The sequence below is a fragment of the Pinus tabuliformis genome, chromosome 9 (genome assembly GCF_031772625.1).
Source record: "Pinus tabuliformis cultivar Carrire ecotype Pingquan chromosome 9, CPIR1, whole genome shotgun sequence".
NCBI classification, from domain to species: domain Eukaryota; kingdom Viridiplantae; phylum Streptophyta; class Pinopsida; order Pinales; family Pinaceae; genus Pinus; species Pinus tabuliformis.
This window is the reverse complement of record NC_142307.1, coordinates 935964645-935976047: the sequence shown is the minus strand read 5'-3', so window position 1 is coordinate 935976047 and position 11403 is coordinate 935964645.

Sequence of the window (11403 nt, the reverse complement as noted above, 5' to 3'; positions counted from 1 at the left end):
TCCATTAAAAAACCTGCCACAAGAGACAGAGTGAGACCTGACAGTGGTCCTATTCCTAATTCAAACAGTATTTCAATTGTTGTTGGATCAATTCTCCCTCTGGTACCTGAAACTCAAACTTTCATTGTAAGAAATCACTTCTGTGCTGTGCTGCTCACTTCAAACAGTTCACCTGCAAGACAGAAGCTTAGTAGACCATGGAAACTCCAATTGCACTGAACATCAAGCCTCTCAATGCCCCTCAAAGGGAGTTGGAATGGAAAGCTCTGGGAGATATGGATTATCAAATGTTAGACATTTTCCCAATGCGCTCTAAATATAATATTCAGATGCTAAATGAGTTGAAAGCCCAACACCTTAGTGGAGCTGATATCTAAGGGATTTGGGACTCAAATTTGCCCATCTACAACCTCCCTCAGGTCAATCCTATGCCAGAATTGATCCACAGATGCTAGGAGTGCTATGATCCATGCCAAAGAGCTGTTCTCAGCGCCACAGGCTCAATTCTATTCCATATCACGCCAGAGAGCATAAATGAGATGCTGCATTTCCACACTGCTAAATCATTGACCCCCCTCTACATGCAGAATTTGATAAAGAAGGGGACTAAGTTGTCAAATGATCAAATCGTCAAAATTAATCAGCTGTTTATACAACCAGGCTCTGAAGCCATCAGAACTCCTCCTATTGGATATCCATACTTGAATGACTCGGGCAGAAAGCTGGTGGACTTGATCAGCTATGTCCTAGGGTTCAGGGGAATTGAGGATGTGGATGATAGTATAATGGCAATGCTGTCTATATTCTCTCCCGGAAAGCCTCCAGCTGTACATTATGACTATGCCACATACATTGCAGACAAGATCCATGAGCAGCTAATGAATCTGCAAAGGGAGAGATTGTTTAGATACTCTTCATACATCTACCATCTACTCTTGTTTTATCAACCAGACAGCTTCCCAATTCCCTTGAAGAAAGTTAATGCCCAGGGGAATCCAAGGTCAGTTGTGTTTTGGACCTCAGTTTTTCACTGCAGCTCTGTGTCACCATACACATACTGTGAGTTCGTAGACTTGTTCATTCATCCAGCTATGACATTATTGTATGGTGTTCCTCCTCCAAGGTTAACTGATGACATGAGGAGAGTTCTCCATCTCTCTAAAAAATACAGCATTGGTGATTGGTACTTCTACCAACACCACACAGTAATCAGAATATATGGCTGTGAGTTGAAGCCTTATAGGTTGCCTAGGTATGTCCCTATGAGACTTTTTGCCTTAGAATACTTCAGGCAATTTGGAAATGCTGACTGCCACCACTTCCAAAGCAAGAACAAGAAAGTGCAGCTGAAGGTAAGGAGCCAGCTGGTCCCTTTCCTATATAATAAAAGAGAAGAGGGATGGAAAGAGGCAAATGATATCCTAGAGGCTCTCAAATTGCAAACTAGCTTTGAGTGGATACCCTATGACCCCAATCATTTTGTTTCCCTCAGAAGAATAAAATACAAACTGGGTACCTATGCACATATGAGACTGCCAGAGATTGAGCAGTATGCCAATACATTGAGATGGACAGAGGGCACCCTAGAAGAGGAATTTACTGATGAAGAGCTGCTAGAAAGAGAGGCTAGAAATATTCAAAAAGAAGCTGACTTGGAAACTTGTGCACAGGTTCCCCTCTCATATAGAAGGCAACTCGGAGCAGCCACCTCATCGTCAATAACACATCAGCAAGCTGCCGTGAATACTGCACAGACATCCAGCAAAGGCAAAGAAAAGCAGGTGGAACAGCCACCTCCTATGACAGAAGAGCAAGTGGAAACACTAATGCAGCAACAAGAAGAGATGGTGCAGCAGCAAGAAGAACAGCAACAACAGGAAGAACAAAAGCAGGAACAGCCTGCCCAGCAAGAAGAAACAGTGGAAACCCCCAAGACCACTGAACAAACTGTGCCTCCAAGGCAAGAAACTCCAGCTGATGCCTCAATCCTCCAAACTCCTCAAAGGGAGGATACATTTATTTTTAGAAAAAGGGACAGAGAGACTCCCTTTACAACATCAGCAACTCATGGGGAGAAAGGACAGAGAGTCAATCCCTTCTCAGAAGAAGAGATGCCAATGGGAAAATCTTTTGGTATGGGCCCACCCAGCAGAGAAGCTTCAGCCAGTTCCTGCCAGTAGGAATAGGATAGAACTATGGGAGGAGAGGTCAGCTCCTCCAGCCAGCAAAGGGAAGGAGAAAAGAGCATCAAGCAGCAATTTATAGACATTAAGAGGAGAAATGAGCCCATCAGGATACAGTTGTATAACCATCTGTTAAACATGGCTCCCACCAATCAACAAAGACTCATGTCTGCCTTTGATGTGCAGGAAGGCAAAATGATCATGAGTCATTTTAAGCCAATAGCAGTGCAGCCCCAATCTTCCTCTGACTACTTAAGGACTAACCTGGAAGTCCTTGCCAAATATATCCACCCAATGGATAAGATAGAACTGCACAAGCAAACAGGTGAAATGGTCTATGCTTCCTTAGCAGACCAAACATTGGATAACTACAGGCTACAAAATAGCCTTAATAATACAGCCTCTCAACTAGAATTGGAGAGAGCATCATCTCAGGCAAAGGACAACAGAATAAGGTCCTTAGAGGATATCATCATAGAGATTGGGCATGATCCCAAAGATATCAAGGGCATACAAGAGATACTAAAGCTGAGGGATGCAGACATGGCAGCTTTGAGGAGAAAGATTAAACTTCCAGCCACAATTCACCCTCAAACAGATGAAGTGGCTCAGCAGAGACATGAGCAGGATGCCACAGATCTGCTCATATCTCTCTACAAGCAGCTCCTCCAAACACAAGAAAAGCTGGGAGAATCAGAGGCCGCACAAGCAGCATTGCAGACAGCACTGAAACAAAGAGAAGAGGGTCAGACCTCTCAGCCTCCTCCTCAGATCATCAATCTTGAGGAAACTGCCCCTATTACTGCTCCTCCTCCTCAACAGACTGAGCAAGCAGCACCATCCACTACAGCACCTCCACCAACAGAGCAGGCCCCTAGCTTGGACATGCAAAAGCTAAAAAATGAGATTCAAGCCTTGGAAGCTCAAATGGCAGAGCTGAATGAGACCAGGGATAAATTGGCCAAGGTGAATGACCGATATGATAAATCCAAGCAAGCTGTGGCAGAGAAGGGCAGGGAGGTGAAAGCCCTCAAAGACAGGATAAAAGAGCTAGAAAATGAGCTCAAATTAGATAAAGTTATAGCTGGGCTTAAGGCAATGCTATGGGCCAACATTGGCCAGTCTATTACTGACCAATGGCAGTATATAGAGACAATCCATGAGCAGCTAGAACTCATCCCAAAAGCACAAGTTGAAATTCACAAGTCAAGGGCTGCTCTAGGCAACATGCCTGAAGTTGCCACCAGGATGATCAATGTGCTGAATTATAAAACAAGTACTCAGTTGGAAAAAATGGGAATTCCCAACAGAACTGAGACCATTCAGTTGATCAAAAGGGTTCTCACATTGAGAAATTTGGTGCAGACATTAGATAGAAGAACTCAGGACATGCAGACAGAGGTGAAGAGGTTCATGGATAAATTCCTGGTGCTGCAAAACAGAGGACTCCCTAGCTTACTGAACAGCGCAGGGAGACTGCTCATTCATGAGCAGTATGCCAAAAGAGTGAATGCATTTGCCACAAACGAAATCAATGAGAAGCCCAGCAACTCAGAAGAAATAGGGCCAGCTACAGGACAGACTATCTACAACAAGGTAGAACATCTATTTTTTATAATGCATGAGATCAATCACCTGTTTGAGGTGGCTCCCAATTTTTTCAAATATACAGAGGCAGAGGAGACTATGGATGCAATTCTCAGGCATCAACTCCCTACACAAGACTGGTGGACAGATGCAATACAGAGAATTTTATAGACAGTGAGCAGTTCACCAAATTTTGTTTTTGAAAATATAAATTGTTGAGCAAAGGACAGCTTAAAAAAGATCAGCATACATTCAAGATTAAAGCTGAGCCAACTCAGCAGAAATTTCAGCCAAAAGAGCAAAGTATAAAGCTACAGGTGTCCAGGCCGAGAAGCTACAGCAGCGCAGCTCCAAAAGCGCATTTATCAGCATTAAAGCAAAGCGTTTCAACCGACTCAGTGACCTCCAAAGGTCAAAATATCCTCTGACAGACTTAAAGAGCATTTATGTTGCATTCAAAGCTGTAATAACTTCTTTTCTACTTTCTGAACAAAGTAATGAAGATATTTCTCCCTCAGATGACTCAATGCCTGAGATATTTTGTGTAAGCTTTCCTATAAAGTCCCCTTCGCATGAGTTTGCAAGGGTTGTTGTTGATTTCTCCTGAAGAAGTTCTTATGCTGTAATCCTTTCAGAAGTTTCATAAAAAAAGTGATGGAATTTCTCGGATTTCTGAGGTGTTGAATGCGTTCTGGTGTTTGTTGAAAATTGCTGGATTCCTGTGTATCACACAATACAATAAGTCTCCGTAACTCTCTCTGTTATGTATTTTTGATCCATATATGTTTCTAATTTTGAATATTTAGCAACAAGGAAAAAGAATAACTTTCAGGATTTATTCAATGAATACCCTGAGTTCAATCTGTGTTGTTAATGAATGTTTTCTTCAGCTGTACTCTTGATAAGTGTAATTCTTAATTGCTGCACTTTCAGAATGCATCTTTCACAGTGACCTTCGTCACAGGAATTCGAGTTTGCTCCTGTGCGACGTATTTCACTTTCACCTCACCAGCTTAATAGAAAATTCTTAATTGCTTTTTGTTGGCTGACATGCCTCACCATTCAAGTTAAATTTGTTTGTCTGAGATACACAATCGGCCCTCCAGTTTGAACATCACCAATCCTGCATTTCAAAGCATTTCACAACTCCAGACTCCATTGCCCAATGATATATTACTCTCTAAACACTACATCTTAAGCCCTGAAAGAAATCCTTCAACCAAAACATAAACCAAAACCTGAGCATAATACCTAGCCTAAAACACCATCATAACAGAGACAAATCATAAAGAGAGAGCCCTCTCTGATTACAGTTTGGCTAGAAACTGTGATCCAAAGATTGGTTAGTGGTTACCCCGGCCGTATTCCCTTGGGAGTCATAGGGAACAACCTGGGTGTTAACACAATGCACCAGCATAAATAATTTCCCCTCCTTGCTTCATTAGTAGTAACTCATCAAATGTCTCAAAAATATCAATACTTGGCTGGTGAATATTCTGCACTGCTCGCATTACTATAGCAGCAACACATGCATCTAAACCTGAGGTAAGCTTCATCCATGAATATGATAGAAGGATTTTTCACAAACTCTACTGCAATAGTCAATATTTTGCGTTGCTTAGCAGATAAACCACTAACACCAGGAATGCCCACTAGAGCATCTTTCAGACCATCTAATTCGACCAGCTACATGACTTCACATACAAAAAGCTTCTTGGTTTTTAAATCTATTTCAGGTGCAAGGCACAACTATATGAGTGACTTGTGGGCAGTAATTTGTGGAGAATGTACATCATTTTGTTCACAGTAACTTGATATTTGGGCAAATGTTTTTTGCACCTTTGGGAAGCCTAAAATTCGTATATCTCCCTCATTATGGCGAACAGTCTTTCTTCCAGAGAGAACGTCCATCAGCGTCATCTTTCCAGATCCACTGACACCCATTAAAGCTGTCAAAACACCTGTATACCAAGGTTGGTGTTTTGAGAAGTCAACTTTCTCCAACGTGGCGCAAGGAATTCATTGACTGTAATCATAGTTTCCCCATAAAACAAAGGTGATATCGAGCATCCCCATCACCACCAGTTTGGAATTGAAGGTCGTGGAATGAGGAATCCACTGAATACTATAATAATCAATATTGTCGAAGCACCTCCAATGTAGGCAACACCTATGCTTCGACAAACTCCAGCCATTGCACGGAACAAAGCGGTTGCCATTTGACTCACATAGAATAAGACAAGAAATTGACGAAAAAGCCTGCAGCAAAAGAATTGGATTCATTTTTTTGTTAAATTTGATGTAGTAGTGGCACAATTTTGCTTGGAGACTATGTGTGACGCGCGCACACCCAGTGCATCGCACGCGCCATGTGCTCCGCGCCCATGTAAAAAGACGCTGCATGGAGGCGTCCAATGCGTCGCGCTCCTCCAGTGCGCAGCGCCATCTCCCAATGCACCGCAACTCCTTCCAGCTCACAGTTTCAATATTCGAATATGAAATTCACTTTTCCACAACTTGACTCGACTTTCCAACGATCTCTTGGCATACTAATGATGTTTCAAACAATGAAAAACACTTATATAGTGATGGGTTTGATTTTTGCTTCTTGAAAACCCATTTTCTTATGTTTAGTTTTGGCACTTTTTAACGCTTTAATACAGCTCTGTTTTTCAAGTTTCTTTTTTATTTTGGCTTTAAATGATGAATCTTTTGGCATTTTTGCAGGGATGGTGGCATGTTTTGACCAAGGAAGACCAGAGCTGCACTTGGAGAATTCAATAACTGAAGAACTTTAGAAAATTTTACAAAAGACAAAATGTTGACTTTTCTTCAAAACAGAGTTTTGAAGAATAGTCATAATCCATCAATATGACGATGAAATTCGCGAAATAAAAAACATGTGTAGAACCTCCCTCTGGCCTGCTGGCATTTGGACACTTTAACGACTCAATTTGTGAAACCCTAGACCTATGATTAACATGACTCTTTTCCCATTAAAAGATCAAACATTGACTATCATGGACTTTAATAAACATTGATGAAAAGACCTAAGATAGTAGGTACAAGACATAAGGGGAATGAATGACACAACCCTTCCGTCAGATTATGGCATGCTCCTAAATGGAATGTAGGTGATCGAGCAGAATGGGACACCTAAAAATGAAATGCAAAAAGTGTTTTGATCTCTGACGGAGGACTGACAAGACCGACTCTAACATGACTAAATGAAAGTAGCATAGTCTTAGTGCCCTAGGCAAATGAAAGGAGGCATGGGACTATAAACTACACTGCCCAAGTTGGGGAGCTGCGCGATTGGAAGATGGAGCGAAGCAAGGACGTGTCACTGGGTCTGTGACAATGTAGAGGGAGTTACACTACCTAGGGAGAAATCACGCAATTTGGCTGGAAAGTATCTGTTAAAGTCACTGTTCATGAAAAGATGATAGAAGTGAGGCCAAATGGAGCGGGCGGCCAGCATTTAAGACAAAATTTATGGCTTAGATCCTTGAAAATTTGTCGCCAATCTGACATTAATGAACCTATTTCAGGGGGAATGGTCGGATTTGAATTGAAATTTCCCTATAAATTACAGGTGGCTGTCCAGCAAGAAATACTTGGCATTTTTAGTGTTCAGTTGTTGAGCTCTCAGATGCTTATGGACCTAGAGTTTTTCGTAGCTCTCAAATGGACCCCTACATTTGCGAAATTGCCTGAGATGTTGCAAGTACTGATAGATAGTATTATGTCATCACCCCCAGAAGTTATCAATACACAAAAAGTGGTAGAAGAGCCGGCACAAGAGATGGAGAAACAGGATGAAGAAGCTGCACCAGAAGTAGCCAAAGTACTGGAGGAGGTCCCTAAATCCCCGAGAACACCAAGATCGAAGCCAACCCCAACTGAGGAGACCATGAAAGATAAGAAGGGAAAGTAGCCTGTCATCCCAGTGCACACGTCGCCGAGATGAAATGCAACCAAGCCCACTACCCAGGAGAAGGTCAAGGCTATAAACCTAGAGCTAGAAGAGGAGGATATCGAAGACATCCCCATGGACGATGAAGATGTGGGAATGGAAATAGAGGAGGTTGAAGCCCAGGGTGCAGACCCTCTTACACGATCTCCAAAGTATGTCCCTCTGCACAAGGTTAAGTCCAAGGTCCCCAAGGACATTGATGAAAGTAAGAATCCCCTGCAAACCACATTGCTACCAGATGAGATCAATTTTGATGGTCTGCGTTTGGCATGGGTGCTGATTTTGAAGCTTAAAGACTGGGACTTGGCGGACCATGAGAAGTTCTCACACCTGGCAACCGAATAGTTGATGTGTTGCATCATAGACACAAATACAGGGATGAATGCACTGAAGTCATGGAAGTGGCTTAGAGCAGTATAGAAGGTAGAATTACTCAACCAACTCTCGGTGTCGCACTATAACCGCACCCCTATGACGGTTTTAGTCATGAAGCAGCTACTATTCATGGTGCATGATGGGTGTTTGTGGCTGGAGGAGCTGATACTCATCATTGATATGCTGATTCACCGTATCACACGCCTATCGTATACAAGAGAAAATCTAGCCATGATCTTTGGTGGAAAGGGCGGCAAGTTGGCACTTGCAGAATTGATGAAACAGAAGTTCAAATTGGTGAAGAAGTCGCACGGGTACACAATCTCCAACATCTGCGACCCCACTATGAAGGTTGCAACATAGATCCTTGTAGGAAAGGTGATGAGGAAGTGTTGTGCCGACGAGGTGCCAACGCCTATCATTGCAATCGCACAACAGTGCGTGGAAGGAGTCTAGTTTAACTAGTCGGACTACCTTCATAGCAAGTTCTTGGAAAATTGCCGCGAAGCGCAAGAGAAAAGAAAGATGTTCCACTACGCATGGCTCTTGCTATTGATTGTGCTCATAGTGTGGGAGCTACCAGAAGAAAGCCAATTCCCCTCGATTGCCGGACCTCCCTGAAGTAGTGAAGTACGATTCACTATGGGAAACTAAGGACACGGAGCATGTTCAAGACAAAAAAATCTTCTAGATCCTGATAGAAATGAATATCAGGGTGGCTATCAATTGCAAGCTGTGATTGTCGCCCACAGTATATGCTAATCTGTAGAGCTATGCCAAACTCAAAGTGGCTTTCCATCGGATCTCAAGCAAGGCATGGAAGGACCCCATGCAGAAGTGGTACGACTTGCTGTACCTAGCCATAGATGATGCCATTGATGCGGTGTTGGATAAATGGCCGGCATAGTGGCGCACCTCCATGGACTTGGTGGTCGGTGGAAGCAAGTCCGCCACACAAAAGAAGGACGAGGCCAAGCTAAAGATGGATCAACTGGTCGAGAAGATGAAGAAGGAGGCCGCTGAGAAGGACAAGGCAGAGTAGATAGGAAAGGAGGTAGGAAAACAAATGGGAGGTTTTATCACTCCAAAATTTCTTCAAAGTTGTTAGAAAAAGAAATGATAGAGGTAACCACAAACCAACTTTGGAGATTAGGATCTAGCCTTCCTAATTCTCAAAGAGGGCTCTCTCTTTATGATTTAACTTTGTTTAAGTTAATTGATTTTAGGCTAGTTATGATTGTGCTTGGGTTTTGATTTAGATTTGGTGGTGGGATCACTTAGATGAAAAAGGGTTGTCTTTTACCATTGGGCTATGGGGTCAAATGTCAGACAAACAGGACTGGATCAAGTTCTAAAAACAGTGTCTACAGGGAAAGATAGCAGAGTTACTTCAGATCTCAAGGCTGGATGGTGAAGTGGTTTTCAATCAAATCCAAAGAGAAATTAAGGGTTCCTTAGGCCGGATTATGAAGAAAGTGAAAGAGGTCAACCAGGATGGGAGAGAAATTAAGGATTCTCAGATCCAGATATCAGAAGAAAACATGTAAATGATTAACTGTGGAAAACAGAGTGTACTTAAACAAATTCTGAGATAAATTTCCAATTAATTCATTCAACTTTAGATAAAATTTAAGTTTGTGAAAAACATAAGAGAATAGCAAATTGAAAAAGAAAATACTTCACTGTAATAGCTCTACACATGAATCATGTAATGCAATCTCTTTATTACTTGCTCCAGTCTGTTGACTTGAAAATTGGTAAAATAACCCTCAGGTTTGAGATCAAACTAACTTTACAAATGTATAGCAATCCACCTTCAATACTTCGAATTATGAATTATTTATACAAAAATGATTTACAAAATATCCCAAACTGTCTTGGGAACTAAGCTAGGAGAATGAAAAATCTTCATGCAAGAAGATAGAGACAACTATTGAACTGATGCTTGATGTCCCTGTTTATTAGGTTGTGCTGGCTTTTAATCTTTGATATTTTGCACTTTAATATGTGCTTTGCTTTTTGGTCTTCACGCTGGATTCTCTATTCACTCTGATCTTTCAACTGATACACTTTCACCTGATACACTTTGACCTGGCTGACCTGTCAATATCCTTTTACTGTGCCCTTTTATTTTTGTTGTACATTTTTACATTTTTATTGTGTATTCTATAGTGAATCATTTAGTTTCTCCCATGCCTCAACATCTGGTAATTGGATATTGATCATTTTCCTGAAAATCTCATCCGCCTCTGTATACTTCGCAAAAGTAGGCTTATTGACAAAATGTTGTTTTACCTCATGTTGGAGGTAAAACAAATACTCAAAAGTTTGATACAATACTTTGCTAGTAGGTATGCCCTTCATGGATGAAGTATTCACCTGATCTCTGGCCACTTCTATTATAGTCCTCCTGTGTCATTAGCTTGTCATTTATTACCAAGGGATTCGGTAAACCTTTTTTCCTCAAAATTTCAAATTTGACCATAAATCTGTCAATAGCTAGTTACATGCTTTGGCACTTATCCTCTAGGTTCAACATCAAATTCCTCTTGGTGGGGACCCTTTTAACTTCCAAAATTGTACATGTTCTATCAGGTATCTCTATTTCCTGTAGCTCATACTTTTTCTTGGATTTGAGGAAGTGAATGATCCTTGTAGCTTCCTCTCGCATGTCTCCAAGTTCTGCTTTGACTCTTTGTATGACTTCTGTAGCCTGATTTATTAAATCAATCTATTCAAAAATAACTTGGATGGATGGCCAATTATCATTGATAGAGTTAACGATATTGGCCCACAATTGTTCTTTGGCCTATCCAAGGGGTTCCTTCAATGTAGGTTCCTTCTCCAGGATTTTTATTCTTTCGTTCATCCTAGTTGCTTTCTACACTTCTTCCTTGTGCATGATTTGGGCAAGCTTGTAGTTAGTTTCTAGGCTAGTCACTTTTTTCTTAAGCCTGTTTATCTCAGTGGTCTGAATGGACATTTCTTCCATTTCTTTGACCAACTTGTTTGCTTCATCACCCGTAGACCTTGTTGTTGTTGACCCTGTTGCTGATGTAGATGGTGTAAATGTTGGCAGTGATGTATCCATTGGAGTTGTGGGAGCTAAGGATGCTGCAAAAGTAGAAGGCACTGCAGTAGTAACTGTTGGGATGATAGTGGCAGGGGAATCCTCAAGACTAGCTTGTTTTTGTTGAATCAAGCTATCCAATTCTTTTTCCATCTCCTTTAATTGATCATTCAATTGAAGTACTAGGTCCATCATATCTTCATGATTGGTTT